The sequence below is a fragment of the Fundulus heteroclitus genome, chromosome 12 (assembly GCF_011125445.2).
Source record: "Fundulus heteroclitus isolate FHET01 chromosome 12, MU-UCD_Fhet_4.1, whole genome shotgun sequence".
In the NCBI taxonomy this organism is placed as follows: Eukaryota; Metazoa; Chordata; class Actinopteri; order Cyprinodontiformes; family Fundulidae; genus Fundulus; species Fundulus heteroclitus.
The window spans coordinates 40,208,196-40,229,459 of record NC_046372.1 but is presented as its reverse complement, the minus strand read 5'-3'; the positions used below and the strand labels follow the sequence as shown (position 1 = coordinate 40,229,459).

The window sequence follows — 21,264 nt, the reverse complement described above, 5'->3', positions numbered from 1 at the left end:
CCAGACAGGGGGGGTAGATAAGTCAGCTGGAGGCATAGAAGAAAACTAAGCATGCACACAGCAACACGTGCACGAAGGAACCTCCACAGGTAGACAAATGAATATAACAGATCCATGTTCATTCAACGGTAACACTTCACTCCAGTAGGACTGACAAAAAGAAAAAAGTGCGGCTGGAATCTTCTGAGGAGAAGTACGGATACTCTGATATCATCATTCCTGTATTTTATACTCTGGTTGGAAAGCTGCACGGACTGGAATGAGATGTGACAAAGTGCCGGAACTTCTGCAACTCCTCTAAAAGGACAAAGGACACACAAAAAAAAAAAAAAAAAAACACACACACACACACACAAACTGCTGAGTCTACAATCAGCAAGCCGCAACCACGTCTGTACGGGCCGGGCCTCATGGTCCTGCGTGCTGCACAGATAACAAAGAGTCCCATTGATTTACCAGGCAGCAACAGGACGACACAATGATTCCTTTTAGCGAAAAGTGGCTGGCAGAACTGGGCCAGAATCCTATCTGTGTTCTCTGAGAACTCGGGAACAAAGAAAGGAACAGAAAGTGGGTGGGTGGGGAGGGTCACCCCCCCACCCACCCACTTTACTGGCCTGCTTTTTGCACAGGCTGTGCACATGCAGAGCATTATGGAGCAGAACTGCATCAATGACTGAGCACATTCAGCCAGAACAGCAGCCTTTTTAACTGTGCTAGCATTTTAACTGGGAGCGTCAACAAGTGGCAGTTTACAAACCACTACCCAGTGGGCTTTGCTTAGCCGGCAAACAGGTTGCCATGGAACGGCAGTAAATATAGGCCGCTGACATTAAACCCACACAGCGCCTGTTACAGCATCTAGGCCCCCATCAGCAGAAATGAGCTTCTGCCGTGATGCAGGGTACATAGAGAATCCGTGTCCATCACCATGAAGCACCTAAAACCTGCGGACCAACTAAATTATTAGAGATGAGCGGCTATGGATGTGGATAAAGCTGCCATGACCAGAGATGGACCGACCAAAATTTTGTGACTGATATCAGATCAGCGATTTTTATTTTTTTTGTAAAGCTTTGAAACAAATTCAAGCCGATCCTGAGTTCTGTTTTAAATCTAGAATATACCCAGAAATCAGAACGGCGTCTTCTTGCCTCAGGCATTCATGCATGTCTGTAACGAGCAGATGTGCAAGATTGTGTTTAGTTTTAGCATTACACTTTAAATGGCTTTTTTTTTATACGAGCATGGAATACAATTAGTGTGGTTAGAATGACACAGACAGTCCTCTCCAAGTGCCTATTTCACATCCTTAAAGGTGCCAGGACATCACTGTATAAACCATTTCATGCAGTTGTTATTGCTGCATATGTAAATTCTCCAACTAATTTCATTTAAAAAAAATCCTCTGCCTTCCTCCTCTCAAGTGGAGCAGTCAGACGTGCTGGCTGTTTACTTGATGTGGAGAATATGAATTACGTAGAAAGGTAACCCATTTTTGAGCCAGGCAAAAAGCAGACCGCCCCTGAGCAGGTCCTTTGGCTTTTACTTTTGACATTCACACAGCCTCATCAGTGCACAGGACATCATATTATCGCCCCAAAACCTAAGAAAAATGAAATTTGCTGTCATGGCCCCTTTAACGCAGATTTCCAAAAGGCTGCCAACTTTTACAAATCTAGCGTGTTTTCTAAGAGACGGAGGCCACAACGTCAAAACGACGAAACAGAGCAAGGCCGCTTGCTCTCCGTTCGGCCTTCCTGTTATCCGATGAAAGTCTTGCTCTCTCCTACAGCCGAAACGAATGGCAGACCTTCCATAGAAAATAAAGTTTCCCTTTGAATAGCGTCTCACATCTCTGGAACCGGCGACACCAAGTCAGGTTGCCATAAGGCATTCGGTATTTTACTCGGACTGAAGATTTTATAATAAGTCAGGGACATGTAGCGACTCAAACCATCAAGGTATGAGCGTTTTGCTGTGATGTTGTGTGTGAACACAGAAAACGCCTCCACATTAATGTCCACATGGAAACGTGTTTGTTGCTGAAAACAAAAATCGCGGCCCAGTGACGTTGTGTAAAGCGGCGTTAATATTTGCACTGTCACAGGTCTTTACAGGCTCAGTAACAGCGGTCGTGGATATCGGAGATAAAAAGCCAGGAGGCCACTTTTCAATTGCCTGCTGCGGCTTACTTCGCTTATTACGGGGGATTCCTGCGGATGGCTCTCCCTGCGTGCTCGGGTCTCACCATCTGCTCCGGCTGCACTGGGGAGTTAATTACGGCACTGACAGCCCTGCCATCGTGCCCCCTAATGAAATTGTGCAGCAATATGTGAGGCCTGATCCGCTTACGGGGTGGTGGGGGGGTGGTTGTTGAGATCTTTCTCTGGGGCTGCTGGGCCTCCGAAGTAACAACACAGTCACAGGAAGACTGCGGGATTTAATAACTGCGTTGTGATTTCAAGCCATTTAGGCTTCGCCAGGCTCGCCGCAGCGAGCAGAAAATGGCAGTTGAGCGATATTACAGGAAAAACAAACACCGCCCGCATCTCCCTGCATGTCTCAGCTGCAGCGTCGACGAGCCGCCTCTTACTCCGGGTGAGGCTGACACTAATGAGGGCAAGTGATAATAGCTGTTTACTACGAGCACAATTTGGGCCATTTAGCCCAACCAGCTCAGTTTTTTGCTTTATGGACTTGTGGGGGGGGGGGGGGGGGGGGAGAAGAACTCAGTCTATAAATACACATGCTGACCTAATTATAGGTGGAGTCGAGTCATCTGTGATTTAGCTTGTTTGAAGTCAGCCAAAAAGAGAGGGGGAAAAAAATCCTCACGAGTTGGCTGGGTGGGACTAGGAGATCTTCTGAAAACAATTAGGGCCAGATATAAAAAAGATACCAGTCAGGCACCAGATAACAGAAGCAGCTTCAGAAACTGCAGCAGGGCGATCTTTTAGCTGAGATTTGCGAGAGCGCATACTTCACCACCATATGTCGGGATGGTTTGTAGATTTAGCAGAAAGCTCTGATGGTTATGTTGACTTCTTAAAGCAACGCGACAGCCTCAAAGTGGCAGTAAAACCAGACGGTTAGATGGCTATGATTCCACACTCTGGTTGGACTGTAAATGCTATGACTCTACATGGACAAACTGCTGAAATGTCCGAGTAATAGGCCAAGTGTTCGTGTGCTTCTAACGAAATTTGCATGGAAGACCTTTCAAGCTTTTATTTTGAGTTTTCGTTGAGTGTTCGTTGAGATGTTCTGTGCTCGCCATCTTCCCCTCAACTCTTATCAGCGTCTCTGTTCCCGATGAAGGAAGCCATTCCTGCAGGATGATCCTGCCACTACTGTATTCCACTGTAAGGATGTTGTGCTCAGGGCAATGTGAGCTGTAAACATTGTGTTTTGCATGTAGGCCAAAAAAAGCCAGTTCATATTTTTAGTGACGTTTTACCACAGTTATGCCACTGCAAAATCGGAACTAAAAATAAGTAAAACTTTCTTAAAATGAGTGTCCTTGATTTGAGCAGGTAAATAAGATGATCTGCCAATGGAATAAGATTTTTGCACTTAAAATAGGAACAACTCATCTCCATCGTCTTATTTCAAGTGCAGGATGTCTAATTGTCTTATTGTATGGGTGAAAATACTCATTCCATTGGCAGATAATATAATTTACCTGCTCAAATCAAAGACAAAATCACCAATTTTAAGAACATTTTACTACTTTGTGTTGTTCTATCACATAAAATTCAAACCAAATGGACTTTTGTTTGTGATTGTGATGTGACCGAATGCGAAAAGGTTCTGGGGGGGGGTCTGAATACTTTTGCCAGGTCACTTACTCTCCAACACTTGCTGTAGAAACAGCAGATCTTCCTCAAACCCATCCAGACATCTGCACCCAGTCATGTTCTGGTGTCGAGCCAGGATAGCATGATTCAAACTTACCACAACCTCAAATTAGAGCGCCGCAGCACAGCTTCACACCCAGACAGCCGTCAGGTCGCAGAGCAGGATTAGGAAACATCCATAGTGATCCAAAATAGAGCTCTGCTTTGTGCTAATCCAAACTGAACAGGTGCTTCTATTTAAAGGACCAAATCCTCTTCAATCCGCCCAATGGTATCCCGGCACCGTGCTTCCCCAGTCACTCGTTATGCCGTGTTTTCCTATTGTACATTTTTCCCTTTCCTTTTTTTTTTCTGGCTTTTCTCGATTAGGGAAGGGAAACAAAAAGCATTCAGCCCTGAATCAGTTGTAGAAATATGCATAAGGAAAAGCACTTAAGAAACTGGAGCTTTCAGCACCCTTACTCCTGGGAGGAAGTTCTGCCGAGCGTGCCATTTCAACACAATAGTGAAGTGGTACTGGTCATTCAACACATGGTTTCTTTTCTGCCTGCTAGTTGGTAACAATGGTTGATAATCACTGCCCAACCGATACAATGACAGCGCTGAAATACAAGACGTTGACAGCTATTTTGTCTTTTGTTTTTTTTCTGCGGCATATTGATTTTCTGTCTTACAAAAATGAAATGTTTTGGGGGTTTTTTCCCCCCACTGCTCTCATTACCATTCAAACAATGCCGAGAGATGACTAAATACTGTACTTCAAATGGCAAGGAACCTAACTGTGGATGAATACTAATGCTTGGATGGAATCAATGGGGAGATTCTCATTTAAACACGTCGAATGAGGCCAAATTTAAATTCAGAATGTATGTCCAGATTTTAAATCACATTGTCACATTCCGTTACAATCACAGGTTTAAGTGTATTTAATTGGGATTTCATGTGATAGACCAACTCAAAGTAGTGAATGACAAAAGTGCAAAGAAAAAAAAACGTTTCTCACATTTCCCTTCTCTTTCTGAATCTGCTTCTATTCTTCTTTACAAAATAGCCCAAATTATGTAAGACTGGATGGAGAGTGTTTTGTGAGCATCAGTTTCGAAGTAAAAGTAAAAATTTCAGTTCTGGAGCACTTCTCAGAGACACAACGGCACAAAGTACTGCACAAAGAACAAAGTCTGTAAAACAGCAGACAAGGCCTGTCTGAAAAAAAAAAATTCTTTAGTTGTTTCTTAAAAGAACTTGTGGAATTTGTGCAGCATAGAGACAATGTGAGCACGCTTCAAAGCCGAGGGGCCAGTGCCTGAATAGCTTGGTCTTCATGGGTTTTAAAACGGGTTCATGGTACCACCAACGACATTTGACTGGAAGACTTCAGAGTCCTAGACCGAGTTAGAGGTTCCAAAAGGTCCAGAATGTATTTAGGCGTCTGGCCATGATGTGCCCTAGAGGTTCAAACCAAGATTTTTAGATTTACATCCCAAGTGCACAGGTAGCCGAGGCCAGAACAAGAGTTGTTTTTAGCTCTTTCTCTCTCTACCTGCTGTTGTTTCTCTCCATTTCACCCCCCCTTCCCTTCCTGCATTTTAGACGGCCACTCTAATGGTGAACAACATGCGGTCTGATTCCAGTTATAAAACGTTTTATTCTATAAAGCATTCGAAGTAAATGTGAATGTAGTTTATTTTAAGTACCTACTTCCTGGACAGACAAAGGTAGCTCCTCTCCCCCAGGTTGTCACTGCTGACTATAGCCCTATTTACACTACCCTTGTTAAACCGATCCATGCCGAGTTCGGACCGAGCTTGGATCAGTTCTTACGACCGTTTACACATAACCCTAGCACAGTTCCTCGCCTCCTAGTGACGATCTACGGTACTACTGCTCTCTAGGATTGAAGGAGGGACTCAAGCAAATAAAAATGGCGGCGCCCGTAACATTCAGGAAGTTATGTTTCGTTATAATTGTGATATTTCGTTGTTTGCGGAAAGTCAGGCGAAGACGGCAACTTTTGGTAAATTTACTTGACAGTCGGCTTTTGGGACATGGATAAGACAAACGAACGTCTAATCAGGATTTACAGACACAGGAAACAGCGACAGACGCTGAGCTTCATTACACTGCTAAGCAGAATAATCTCTGGAAACCGTGTGGCACGGTAGGGATGCTAGTATTATTATGAATGTCTGACGAGATGACGCGGTCTGCTCATGCGCTCTTTGTTATCAGAGAACCGAGCCACTGTAAAACCGGGCTGAGCCCTACTATCGAACTGGTCTAGATTTAACGCGGTCCGGTTGTGTCTGGTACGGTCCAGTTCAGTTTGCGTTCCATTTACACTCAATAGTTATCTCAGTTACCGAGCTCAGACCGTCCTCGGCACGGTTAAAAAGGGTAGTGTAAACGGGGCTATTGTCTCTATTTCCCGCTGTTCGTTTTCTGCCCTCTACGTTGGACTAAACCATTGCACCAACAATTGATTTCATTATCCTTTTTGTTTTTATATTGTTTAAACAAACAGGTTCCTCTACAGAGTTATTTGGGTGGGTGGAGGTGTTGGCATCTACATTTTCAAAGATTGGGGGCGTGGGGTACGGACCTTTTCCCCGGCGCCCCCCCTAGGATTTCCTTTGGCTGAAGTCTCGGCGAAGATTCTCAAGTGGATTCAGATCTGGGCTTTAACTGGACTGATTTAAAAAAAGGAATATGCTTGTATGTAAGGCGTCCCTTTGTTGCTCTGACTGCATGTTAAGGATTGTTTTCCTGTTTTAAGGTGAAGCATTGTCCCCATATCAAGTCCTTTGGAGCCTGTAAAAGTTTTTTACAGGCTCCATGCTTCACTGTGCACACGTATTTTTCAGGGTGATTTGAAGTGCTTTCTGGCCAGAATGGAGCTTGCTTTTAGCCCAAACGGTTTCTTTTTGGTCTGAACCGACAGGGCTGTAACCCTAACCCCGTTAGTGATCTCATAATCATCAATATTTAAATATATTCAATGCAAAAAAAAAAAAAAAAAAAAAATTAAATAAAGAACAATTCAAAGATATTCATTTGCATAAAAAAATCCATACAACCCGACACGTTCACATTGGCCCAAATTGTTGTACTTTTTCCGGCAGCAGCGGTGCAACAACAGACGCTCAGCCTCCATGCAGCCTCTCATCTCATCAGTGATTTGCTGCTGGACATTTAGACTCTGCTAACATGTTGAGTTCAGCCAGGAAAACACGTGTGGACCTCTTCATCGACAAGACAAACACAAATGTGTTCAGAGGAGCTTTCCCTTTGAGGCAGGAAGAATAAAAACACTGAACAATGTCACATGTAGCTAACACCACAAGCTGACACTGTCCAAGTATCACAGACACCGACAGCTCACAGCGGGTGCTCTGTGGCTCTAACCTTCAAAAAAGGATATTGAGTATTTTTCTTGAAACGTTTGTATTGTGACAACCCTACTCGCCCAGCCTGCCAGTTTAGGTGGATGTTCATGCACCACAAAATGTTCCACCCTTGTTTTATAATCTAACCTTTTTTAGCTTCGACACCTTTCTCCCTGCTTTGTTCCTTGGTCTGCATGATGTTTGTTCTCTAATGATCTCCAACAAACCTTTGAAGCCTTCACAGAATGACTGGATTTATACTGAGCCTAAATTACACACAGGGGGACTTAACTACTAAATAGGTCCATTGATTACACTAGATCATATTTAAGGGTATCAGAAAATAAGACAAATGCACCTCATGTTTCTAAATCCGTGTGTTTTTCCTGTCACTTCCAAACTGCACTTCTCTGTCTTGATCTATCTCATAAAATTCTAAGATTCGAGTTGTTCAAGTTTGTGGTTGCAACGTAACAAAACGTAGAAAGTGCGAATGCTTTTATAAGACCCTGTAGGACCAAAGATGAACTAGTAAAAAAAAAAAGATATTTCAGAGCAGACTTGGTTTATCAACTCAGACTACAACTCCAGATGGGCTTCTTATTCTTTTTACACAGTTTGGTTCCCGACCGTTGGCCTTGCACAGAATAGAGTCTGTGTTTCCAGACGGAAGACAAAGCATCGGAGCAGAAGAAATGAAGGAAGATGGAAAAGAGGGAGGTGGTGGTAGGTATGAGGAGGCGTTACTTCACACTTTCCTGTGTTCTCTCTCACTCTGAGGTTTAAAGGAGAAGCTGGAAGGCCCGGGAGACGGTACGACACTTGCCGGAGAGCAAGTTGACAGGTCAACGTGGTGCAAGTCTGGCTCTGACAGCAGCCACCAGGCAGACGGATCACACCCTCTTTGTGCAAAGTTATCACGGCACAGCTGGAGCACAACCTCCCAAAGCTCCCAAATAAAAGGAGTGGAGCTCAAGGTCTGCTCATTTTCCCCCCCTGGCTCAGAAACCAAATTGTCTTCATTTTCAACGCTATCGAGCCGACGGAACACCACACAGGGCAATGTTTTGAAAAACCTTGGTGAAAACATTTCTTCAAAGAACTGGTGGTGGTGGTGATCTACATTCAGCCTAGGAAAAGTCCAGGGATCACAATCCCTCCGCTTCCATCGCCACAGATGGGAGGAGGAGCTAGAGAGCACGCAGACAAGGATTTTATTGCAGCAGTCTGAATCTGTTACAATCTCAGGAGCGGAACATGGTTGACGGGCCCCGGGGCCGGTCTTTGGAGCCAGCTATTCACACGAGCACAATCACGACCTTTCTAAATATGAATTTGGTGCAGCCAGGCCAGTCTTGGCTTTTGTTGTGAACACAATGTGACATCCATGGGCCGCGTCGGCTCAGCGGCAAACAAAAGGAGGTAAAAGGCCGGGGGGTGTCAGGAAGCGGGACAGTGTTCCTTACTTTCTCCAGAAAAAAGAAAAAAAAAAACGCCTTTACTTCTCTACACGGGTGAGACGAGTTCAGCATGAAGAAAAACAAACCATTTAAATACACTTATAGTGGGTCAATGTTGTCCTGAGACTACCACTAAGACGTCCTCGTTATATTATCTTCTACTCAAGTTGAATAAAAAGTCCTCTACATCAAGATTTCCTCAGGTCTTTTTAGTTTATTTTATCTCTATGCATGTTCTCTTTATCACACAACCATGCAAAGAAACGGTTTTTGTCTACTGAAGTTGTCCTATTAAAAGCTGGATTATCAAAGTGTGCAGAAAGGCTTGCAAATTCATGTCAGCAAAGTAACAGGCTCAAAGGGGGCTTAGCTGCTCTTTAAATGATTATGTTACCATACTTACATCATCCCACTAGCTCTGCAAGAACATAAGCAAAATACATCCTGTCAATGCTGCAAAATAAGATTAAAAAAATAGAGGATGGAATATAAATGACATTAGATTTTGGTCTTTGTTGACGGGATAGTATCTCACAGTTGTTGCAGATTTACCAGCTGCACGTCAGTGGTGTGAGTTCCCTGTTGCACCACATCCTTAAGATGCTCTATCAGATGGAGAGCTGGTGAAGGTGGAGGTCACTGGAGTACAGTGAACCCTTTATGTTCAAAAACACTATTTTGAAACAATCTGAGCTTTGTGACATTGGACATTAGGGCTGGACAATAATTCAATAACAATATATATCGATCGATAGACGTGTGGTGCAATAGAATAAAAAGGTTCGATAAAAAGTTCAATAGAACAGGTTTCCTTCCTTTTGCATTCTAGCCTATCATGTAGTTTAATACTACAGTCATTACATCCTCCCAACCAATCACAAACACAGACCCAGGAACGCTGCCTCACCAAGCTCCGCCCACTTTAAAGAGTTCAGAGAGCATGTGTTCTTTTTTTCTTTTTTTTCTTTTTTTAAAAATGTCAGTTTTTGTAAAAAGTTGGTTGAATAGAGGGTCAAGTTTGAATTTAGTGTTTGTGCGTTCTTTATCTAAAAATAGGTAACTAAGCAACAGAATAAAATTGCCAGGGCGGCGCTTAAAATATGTTTTGAAACTTTTTTTTTTATTATGGATATAAATCAATATGATTTCTATTTTATTGATATGCTTTTTTTTCTATTTTGTCCAGCCCTACGGCGCATCATCCTGATTGAAGCGGCCATCAGAAGATCGTCTCACTGTGGTCATAAAGAGCTGGACAGAAGACAGCAACAATACTCAGGTAGGTTGTGGTGTTTAAATGATCAGTCAGTTGGCAGAACGGGATACAAAGTGTGCTATGAAAATATCTCCCACACCATTATACCACCGACATCAGCCTGGACTCCTCACACAAGGCAGGTTGCATCCAAGCTCTCTTGTTACTAGAGTCAAACCTACTGTCCGAATTTTGGAACTGAAACAGAGACCACAATATTTTCCCTACCTTTTTCTGCTGCTGTCGCCCAGCCATCTGCTTCAAGGTCTGTCAGGGTGTGCATTCAGAAACGGTATTATGCGTACCTCGGTTGAAACTAGTCAATATTTTAGCTAGTATTCCCTTTTTATTACATTATAGCAGTCTGGCCACCCTCCTCTGACCTCTGACAAAGACAAGGCATTTGGGTCTGCACGGCTGTTGATCGCTAGGGACTTTTCTCTCTTTTTTAAACCACTTTCTGTAAACCTGAGAAACGGTTGTGCATGAAAATCCCGGCAGAAAAATCCGTTCCTGAAATACTCAGACCTGCCAGTCTGGCACCATGAACCATGATCAAAGTCACTTAAACCCCAATTCTGCTGCTTGCTTCGAACTTCCAAACCTCACAGGTTGTCTTCGCCACATCTAGATGCCTGAAGGCACGGAGTTGCTGCCACGTGATTGGTAGCGTCGCCGTCTGTGATAACCAACAGGTGTGCAATAAAGCGAGTGTTAAGTGGCCGACTGCGTATCCAAGTACTACGTCATGCTATGAAGACTGGGAAGCTCAGTCCTTTACCGAAGGGACCAGAGGTTCCTGTTATTATTGTTCTTTTGCGTTGAGTCCTCCACTAATTGTCTGGTCAAGCAAGACCCGGGTCTCCTTTCTCTCAACGTTTGGAACTTCAGATTTACGGCAGTGAACAGATTAGTGGGAGGAACTGAAGAGCAGCAAAGTAAAAGTGAGTGCTGGGACTAGAGTTATCTCGCTACTCTTTTATACAGCATTTATAGAAATTGTGCTATCGTACTGAAGTACAGATACCTGAGAGCAGTGTTGTAGTCAGGTCACTATGCCTCGAGTCCGAGTCCAGGTTCGAGTCTCCAGTGTTCAAGTCCGAGTCAAGTCCACTACTCATCCGAGTCGAGTCACTATTGATCAAGTCGAGTCCAAGTTCCGCACTAAAGTAAGCATAGCCTACATGTTTTTAAACTAAAAAAAATCCACACTCCACCACATTCCACTAATAATTTAGATATTAAAATCATACACCAAATAATATTCTAATGACATATTAAAATGATAGCCTAATGATATGAAAAAAAAGTCAAGTCTTTTTCTCAATTTCCGAGTCAGAATGACCTGAATGTAGGAGTCCGAGTCCAAGATCGAGTCATCAGTGCTCAAGTCCAAGTCAAGTCACGAGTCTCTAAATTTAGCTAATGACTCGGACTCGAGTTCGAGTCTCGGACTCGAGTACTACAACACTGCCTGAGAGCCCACTTGGACCGACTCTAAGAATCTGGAGTTCTTCATGGAGAAGGAGTGCAGGGCCTCCAACTGAGGCATGCGTTCCTTCAGTGTCTGGGGCACCATGCGGTGGGCATTAACAGACTTTTTTTTCACAGTGGTTTGCTAAAATGACAAACCTGATCTCAGATCAGACTGACAGAATGAACAGACGTATTCACAAAGCCAGCCCAGTTTGGATCATTGAGGGGAGCTGATCTGCTTACCGGAGGAGCAAATTCAAGAAGAGACTAACCACACGGTTCACTGACAGACATTTTACTTTTTTTTTTTTTTCCCTAGGGCTCCTAATTATCTGATGGATTTTTAAAATGTAATCTATATATTTTTTTTAGCTGCCAGAGTGAGTTTAACAAAGATCCTCATATTCATCATCTCCAGTACAAAACACTAGTTTGCTAAAGTACGGCAGAGGATAAAAACAGCCATCAAATGCTTCAGCCGTGCTGCGGTTTAAAAAGCGCCCACACGGTTCATCAAAAAGTGGATATTTTACAGGATATTAGTGAATCTGTGTCTAACCGTTTAAAGGACCAGCTGGGAGGGAAAAATTGGGTCTTACCAAAAGAACGTCCCATCCCTTGGGCTAAAGATTCACTCTTAAGATAAAAAATAAAAACCTGCTTCTCATCAGCAAGAATGAGTAGCCTGCTGGCAGAAAACCCTTTAACCCACCCTTTCTGTCCCAGTAATGAATCTCAGTCACACAGGGCCGTGCAAACATCCACAGAGAGAAGACAGAAGGAAACAGACAAAGCACCAACTTCTGCATGCTGACGCTCTAGATGGGACATAAAAGAATGGAAACGCTGTCATTTGCTATCAGAGGGCGTGGGGACACTTCTGCCGCCAGACTGAGGAATAAAAGAGAGGACTCACTGTGTGACCTGCGCACAGAAAGATACGTCTGGCTCAGATTTGGCCTTAGAGTTGCATCGGTCTCAGCAGTTATTGTTATCGCTTCTCAAAATGGTTGCACTTTGAGAAGAGCAACCAACAGCAGCGGGTCCGTTGAAGTTTCAGTTTTGAGGCCACAACATAGCAGTACCGAAAGGTGTTGAGTTTCCAGTTACGTAACGATTCTGGACTTTCAGAATATTTCGCTTCGACCTAAAATGCGATGACCTACTTTTTTTGTTTGAGGGCTTAGAACAAGTTGAAAAGAAATCAAGTCCAGAACCGAGCCGCTACGATTCCTGGAACGACTCGAGGCAAAATCTCTTGCCTCGTTTCATCATTTATTTCATGCAATTTTTTCCTGGTAAACGCCCTGATCCCCCCCCCCCCCACCCCCCACCCCCCACACACGTTTCACAGGGCATGATTATGGCCATTGCACAACATGCTCCTGTTTACATTAACTATGATCAATAAAAACAGGAGATAATGAAGAGAAAAGTGAAGAACAGACCCAAAACTAGGGCTGGACGATATAGACAAGAAGCATATTGATAGAATAAAAATCATATTGATCAAAATCAATAACTATCAAATAATTCTAACTATATAGTTTAAGTGCAGCCATGGCCATTTTATGCTGTTGTATAGTGACCTATTTTAAATAAAGAACACTGAATTTAAACACAACCCTTTATTCAACCAACCTTTTAGTTGAAAAAAAGAAAAAAGAACGTGTGCTCTCTGAACTCTTGGTGACGGAGCATTCCTGATTCTGCATTTCTGATTGGTTGGGACGATGTAATGACTGTAATATTAACCTACATGATAGTCTAGAATGCATAAGGAAGGAAAGCTGTTATTCTATTGAACTTTTTATTGACCGTTTTTTCTACTCAACCACACGTCTATCGATTGATATATATATATATATATATTGTTATTGAATTATCGTCCAGCCTCACCCAAAACATTATAAGTTTAGCTATAAAAAAGATGTCAATGTCAAATTTATTTATATAGGACATTAAAAACAGGTGTAAAACTGCACCAAATTTCTGTACAAGAACTACAATAACAAATTTATAAAAATTACACAAGATATACAAACAACAGTGACATCAGCAATAACTTTGCAGATGGGTTTATTATAAATCCTATATGGGACTCAAAGTTATTTTACCCTTGTTTAATTAGAGTCTCAGTTATTTATATAGGTTTACCTAGAGGACAAACAAATACAATATTCTATCAAACTGAAAACTACAAGGGGAAAACAAAGCAAAGGACACACCGCTCTGCGCATCGTTTTTCTGATTGATTCCTTAGTAGATACGGCAGCTTTAGGCGTCTGAGACTCAGCTGACAAGCATGAATGAACATTTTTGCTCTGCCCCTCTTACATCAACATAAACCTAAGTGCTGCCCCTTTTTCCACTTCATCACCGTTTGATGAGCCAGATTCACAAAGCTCTGCCCACCGGGCCCCTGCCTGAACAGCTTAGCCATTGTGACTGCAGCATATAGCCCGACACCATCCGTACAACTCATGACAAACTATCAGGGGGCAGAATATCCCACATGAAATGATTACCACCGGAACATCCCGCGGTTCGCATGAATGTGGAGGGATTATGTAGTCAGGGAGCTCAGCATTTCACTGAGACAATTCGTATTACTGAGCAAATAAAGCCAATTATAAATGAGTCAGGTCCAGCTCCACTTCCTGTGGATATTTCTCAAAAACCAGGTTGATGCAGCAGACCATACTGGATATCCATTAAACACGTCTAAAGAAATCTTCAGGAGTTGAGTTTTCATTGATCAAAACCGATGGTGGCGGATGGCAGGTCAGGCAAACGGCAGAACCTTCCCCTCCATCTCCGTCACTTTTCAAACCCAGATGCTGAGCGGTCCTCGTCTTTTCATCTCAGAAAGACGGTCGGCTCGTCGCTGGCAGCGCGGCTGAAAATCGAACCGACCACAGAGTCGACCGGATCCCCTCGTGGCAGAACGTCCAGGACTACAGTTCATTTTAAACAGACTCTATGTGTTTGGGGGGTGGGAGGTGAATTTAATAATTCACCTTGTGAGGATGTCAAAGACTTTAGCTTTTTGAAACAAAAATATTCACCCTTACCAGAAAATGAATTTTAAAATGAACCCCAGCAAACTGCTCTAAGCCTCGTTTTACACTCAAAAGGGAATTAATTCAAAGATTTCTCTTGCTCAGTTGGGGCTCCGGAGGTGCTGTAGCACAGACTCCAAATATTAAATAGAGAAAAGCCGCAGAGAGCTGTATAACAGTATATTAATTACTTTACTGCAAACAACAGACACTCATCTGTTGTGCAAGCCATTAATCATTGAAGCAGAAGCAGGTGAAAGGTTAGGGGGAAAAAAACCTGCATTATGCATGAGGGGCCTCTGCATTAACTAAAGAAACAAAAGATAATTTAAATTCTTTGTAGTATCAACACTGTGGTCAGACGAGGTCATAGTTAAAAAAAAAAAAAAAACTTGACCTTCATGCAAAACCTTATGTGTAGATCACACCGAACTCTGCACACCGCCTTACACACACAATCCCCAAGGTGAAGCATGGTGGGGGCAGCATCATGCTGTGGGGAGGTCTATATTCAGCTGCATACAGGCAAGCTGCTAAGAGTACAGCTTGCTACTTACTCCAGGAGAACCGAGAAATTTGTTGTTGTTGTCGTCGTCGTGGTAAGAACATGAAAAAAAGCTTGTTTCAGGTCCGTCTAGCCATACTTCACAAGAAGCTCAGCTACCGATGTTACGCAATACACAGCGCGTTAACATCATATCACAGAGAGGTCCGTAAATTTCAGCCAATCTCAGGTTGCGGTTATCCCGCGCGAATGCACCACAGAAAAAAAAAACAGACAGTGGAGGAATTTATTTATTACATGGTGTCCTTAGATAATGCTTAACCCGTGCGAATAGGACTTAAGATATCGGTCGCTAAATGTGCAAAGATGCTGAAAACGGACTCAGATTTCTATCACTGCAGTAGAATGTGATTCTACACAGTATTGAATCAGGGAGGCTGAATACACATCTATGACCCATTTATTTATTTTTTTTTGTAAAAATGTGGAAAACAATAAATTGTTGTCCTTCCACTGCACCATTATTCACAACTTTGTGTTGGCCTATCGCATAAAATGTGAGATTTGTGGTTATTCTGTGACAAATTCAAGAGGCATGAATACTTCTGCAAATCACTGCACATGGACAACGTATTAAATCAACCACTGACACAGACACGGCTGTTCTTTCGCCCCAAAATGCTGCCTCTCTACTTAAAATTCTCATCGCCTCCTTAAATCCCAATTATCACCAGCGCTGCTCTCTCTGTGCATAAAATGTGTTGCTCACAAAACATCGAAATCCACACCTACTCACAGAGATGAGGGGAAAAGTAGCCGTTACCCGGTCCCGCCTCCACCCTCTTCCCTCGGTCTACTGAATGAATGAGGCCTCTATTGGGCCTGCATGTTCTGTTGCTCCAGCCCACAGCGGAAAATATGACAGCCAGCGGCAGGTAGGGTGAAAGGGCCTTCTCACATGGCAGAAGGCTGTAACCTGCATCGGATACTGCAGCAGTTCACTTACACAGTACGGGTTTTGTGTAGGTTGTGTTTTAGGGAGCTCATAACTGAGAGCTTCCACATGCAGGGAAGTTTAGAAGCTCAGCCAAGCGTCAGCCTTATTTAAAATCATACTTCACAATGGTTTACAGAGCTACCATTATTTCTGCAACTGAAAAGAAAGTTGGAATAACCAAATGTTTTATTTCTAGCAGTATTTTCGTATAAAACCCCGCACACTACCCAACAGCCCAGGTTTTATTTGTCTAATCAGGGCTACTGTAATCATATGGCTGTGTAAAACATGGAGGGAGGGCAAGGTGGATGATAGACAACATTTTTTAAATGCATTTAAACAAAATCATGCTATCATATGTTGATAGCATGTTGCAATTGTCAAAAAAAAAGGAAAATTACAAAAAACAGCAACAACAAACTGGATAAAACTAACCCTCAAATTGTGGGGGCTTCAGGGAAAAGCACATTATTTTTCGAAGTGGGACTTGGGTAAGACGTTATAACCGGTCAATATCTTATCTAGTGTAGATAATTCTCTTTACGGTCAGGGATTTTTGAGAATGAGCTCCAAATCAACGGCACTTAACATAAAAAAAGAATGTGTTAAGCATAAAGCTTCTTTAAAATATCCAAACTACCCCTTAGAATACAATCATCATTTATATCAAGACCACAATTTCCTGCAAGGCCTGTCCATTTATAATGCAACTTAGAAAACACAAAAAAGGGTAAACAATTTTTTGTTAAACCTGAAGACGATGTTTTAGGCTACATTAGTCTTGATATTTTTTAAACTTTTTCCTCTTCTTGTGACCTGGGCTACAAATAATGATGGTTTTGGTAGTACACCAACCTATCAATGTCTCCCAATTAGTTGAATAATCAACTATTTTAATCCATCTCCACTTTCTGTCGCCACTTAGTCTGTTGTCGACATGCTTCGCTAGGTCTGCATTTAGCTTGCTAGCAGACAATGGAAACAGCACTGACCCCGCGACCTCCTGTAGCGCATCATAGCTATAAAAACCAACACTGACGTGGTTGACCCGTTGGCTGTAAAATTTGGCGTCAACATGTTTCTACACCAATTAGTCATTACCATACCTCTCAACTTTTGGCGACTGTTGAGAGTGAGATTGTTGGCAGGGGGGGGGGGGGGGGGGGGGGGGTGGGGTGCTGTTGTTTGATTCAACACTGTCCAACGGGGGGGTGGGGGGGTGCTGTTGTTCGATTCAACACTGTCCAACGGGGGGGGGGGGGGGGGGTATTGCTGTTGTTCGATTCAACACTGTCCAACGGGGGGGGGGGGGGGGGTGCTGTTGTTCGATTCAAGACGGTCACTATTTTATACGGACTTTGCTTTCATGTTACACTTTGTAATAACACATGACGACTTACCATTTAATTCGCACACAACACGGACCGTACAAGTGTTTCACTTTGGATGAGGGAAACTTCTTTGCTCGGCGGTGGTCCTTGCAGCTGTGTTACCGCTACTACTGGACGTGCGGAAACCATTGTACCGCAAATTGGTTCCGCCATGACGCGAAGCGTCCGTACGCGTGCGTTTCAAGAGTGAGATTTTCATTGTAAGATTGAGATTTTCAAAGTAATGCGTGTGAGCGTGTGTATTTCATGAAATGCGTGTGTCACACGGTCAATGCGTGAGAGTTGAGAGCTATGGTCATTACAGACCTATTTGCGTGTAGGCCATATGCTAGCCGTTTGGAAAGCAGGAGAGGTAAGTACGCATGAGGGCGCACAAAGAGCGTAAATATGCGCCGGGTGTTAGGTGCTAAGTACGACGCAGCTGATTAAGTCACCCGAGCAGACAGCAGAGGTATTGTCCTCCTGTATGTCTGACGTCCAACAGCGGCTCATCCAAAATCAGCTAGTTCTAAATCTTTTTCTACAAGGAACCTTTTTCTACAAGGAAACCTGATTTAAAAGAAAATTATAGAATTTAAATATCTTGGATTGGTGTTGGATCCTCAACTTAAATTTTTTTAAAAGAAAAGACAATATCAAAACAATGCAAATTAATACTAATTGTTTCAAGCTATTTAAAGACTGCCCACCAAACCAGGTACATATATTCTATGATTTTTTTCCTCATATATCATACTGTGGAAAAAGCCACTCCTAGTGTGACCACTCACATTGGCTCTTTTTGCAATCAAGCAATAAAAATGATGGATAAAAAGCCAATCCACCATCTTCATTGTACCATTTTTAAGAAATAAAAACTAATGAGCTTTGATAGTTTTATTATTTTCTGTCTTCTTAAATGTATCCACATTTTATTCAAATACGCTGCGGAGTTTGCTGTGGAGCTGCTTAACAAGGTAATTGATTTCCAGCTAATCAGTCTTGCAAATCTGCCATTTTTATTTCTCTTAGTGATTTTGTAGTCCAGGTTTGAGGATGTGAATTTACATGTGGTCATTTATTGTACCGTCTCCCAGCATACTACAAAAATGACTTAATGGTAGTTCCACTTTATATAGATAACTGAATTACTTCAATGTGAAAAGGAAAAACTAAAATGCATATTATGTTCCCCTTTAAGAATTGGCTAAAGAAGAACCTGCACTGTACTCAATTTTAAATGTTTGAATTGTTTTGAGAAAGCGGATGAAAGTTTTGAAGACACTATTCAATCAATTTCTGGACATTTTATTGTATTTAATGTTAATTTTCACTTTCTTTTCTGCCTAACAGTTAAAGGTCGCACTAGGGACGGGTGTTGTGGATTAGCCATGGCTATAAACACCGTGATGCAGACATCAGATTGTTTTTAAGTAATGATCTCTGTCTGTACTGTACCTGTCCCTATCAAATATAAAATAAAATAGAATAAATCAAAAGTGTCACCATTTACAAAAACACATCATTTCTAATGCTTTAAAACACACCTTTTACTCTCAGATTGCTAGAGACATCCATCTGAATCACAGTTGCTTTGTTCAGGTCTTTGTCTCAAATAGATCTGGACTTTGAGACACAGCTGGCTTCCCCTCAGCCTTGCTGTTTGTGGACATGTGGCAGATTGCCTCCGCATTGAGCCACCCAAACAAAACACCCCAGGTTTGCCACCATTAACTATTACCAATAAAAATGTTGTTTTTTTTTATTTCTGAACTGATAGCCCTGTGAAACTGTGTCCTAACTAAGTACCTTGTTTCATTTTTTTCAGTGAGGTGAATGCAGTGCCTCAGAGAACCATCTGACTGAGGCTATTCCTCCCATGCCCTCAGAAGATCAGGATCATCAGAGATGTGGCAGTCAATATTAAACACAGTTAACATTTCAGAATAGCTGACACACATGTGATCAGATCAATTGCCTTCCTTACTTAAAGACACGCTTTTAAAAGTCCATGTCTGCTGGGATTGTGGCCTGAAGGGTGGGGATCTTATGGCAACAGGAACTTTGTGCAAAACAAATAAAAATGTCCAAACTATTACTGTAAATGGCTTGATACATGGAGGAGTGAGTATCTGTATAATGCCCACGGTAACAGTTGTTACTACAATACAACGCTCTGTTGAAACAGCGTATTCTGATAACCAGTGGCTTTTTGAAAAGCTTTCATTGTCCCGTTTTCTCCCTTGTCAACCTGCATTCTCTGTGGTTCATCCGCCTACACATCCGTGTATTAGTGCCGCACAGAAGCAGTGACCGTTTTATGTATATGTCCCTCTCTTCTATGAAAAGACTCTATTTGATAAACGTGGCACACATTTAAGTTGCACAAGGCATCATAGATCCTTTTAATTAATTTATAGGGGCGATGTGGCACAGAGGTTAGGGAGTTCGTCTTGCAATTGGCGGGTTGCCGGTTCGATCCCCTGCTCTTACTGTCTCTGTCGTTGTGTCCTTGGGCAAGACACTTCCCTCGCATTGCCTGCTGGCGGTGGTCAGAGGGCCTGTGGCGCCGGTGCATGGCAGCCTGGCCTCTGTCAGCCTGCCTCAGGGCAGCTGTGGCTACTAACATACCTCACCACCGTCAGGGTGTGAATGTGGGTGTGAATGGGTGAATGACTGAATTGTAGTGTAAAACGCTTTGGAGGTCATCAAGACTAGTTAAAAGCGCTATACAAGTACAAGCCATTTACCAATAAAAACTTAATTTTAAACTTACAGCGCCAAGGCAACGCTTTTGCACTATTACTGATATCCCACTTAATTGTTTCAGATCAAACAAATATTAATACATAATCTGAGTAAACACAATGAACCATCTTCAAATGATATTTCGTTTGTTATGGGGTCGCAGCGACCCATTCCAACCATGTGAAAAACTAATTTCACCCCTTGGCAGCAACAACTGACATGCAGACTTTACGATAATTGGCAAATAAGTCTTTTACCTTGCTGTGGAGGAATGTTGGCCTACTCCTCTTTGAACAACAGTTTTCACCAAGGTGTACAGGTGGTCAAGGTCATGCCATGGCTTCTCAATTGTATTTAAGTCTGGACTTTGACTATGCTCCACAAAATAATGGTTATATTTTGGCCTTTTCACAGAGGGCCACGCTGATTTGGATAGCTATATCCCCTTCTCCCCAGAATTTGTGTGATGATCCTGAAACAGTTGTGTAAAAAAGAAAGAAACGGCAGAGAAAGACAAAGGGGTAATCTGTAAGGGTGCTAAAGCCTTTTTCACAGCATTTTATATGAGCTCAGCACTGCTTTAAAGATTCCTCCAAACTGCCAAGAGGGTTGGACTGTAAATTAAAGGAGGTTAACAATGTCTCTAAAAGAATTGTTTCACCCAGGACTGGCCATGACCTTTTCTTCATATGCTTTTATCGTAGATGAGACTTAACTGCAACGCCGGTCTTAATTATTGGGTCAGCTCAAAGCCTGGAAGTTTAAACATGGATGATTAATGTCACTTTCTGAGCGCCATCTTCTACAGCTATCCATTTCCAAACCGGCGAAGCGCGTGAAGGCCAGCAAAGCAAACTGCTTTTCAGGAACGATGGAGGAAGCGATGTGACAGCCTCTGTCTCCCACTACCAGTCCAACATTACAGGGAGTCCGTCAAACAGACGTTTAAGGGGAAAAATACATCCGGATAAACCTCCTCGTGTTCTTGGCACATGCAACAGATTTTAGTCGGTTGCAGTTGTGCAGAGCAAAAGAGAGTTCTTCAATAAGTGCCGTAAAATATTTATGCCCACTTGTCTTGCAGCGAGACGGTGGGGCTAGGTTAGGTCAGATGGCTACTTTTCCATTATGTGCTGAAAAAGATCTCT

General features: G+C 42.6%; 1 protein-coding gene and 1 long non-coding RNA gene across 3 annotated transcripts in view; one reads left to right on the top strand and one right to left on the bottom strand.

The window, feature by feature from the left end:
• The window catches only part of zdhhc8b (zinc finger DHHC-type palmitoyltransferase 8b), an 86,840-nt gene that overhangs the window by 39,988 nt on the left and 25,588 nt on the right, over positions 1–21,264 (bottom strand). The gene's annotated exons all lie outside the window — the stretch shown is intronic.
• Positions 2,445–19,650, top strand: LOC118565040. The gene is made up of 4 exons (XR_004932133.1): positions 2,445–2,601; positions 7,861–7,969; positions 9,890–9,982; positions 19,197–19,650. It is a non-coding gene; the product is annotated as an uncharacterized LOC118565040 (long non-coding RNA).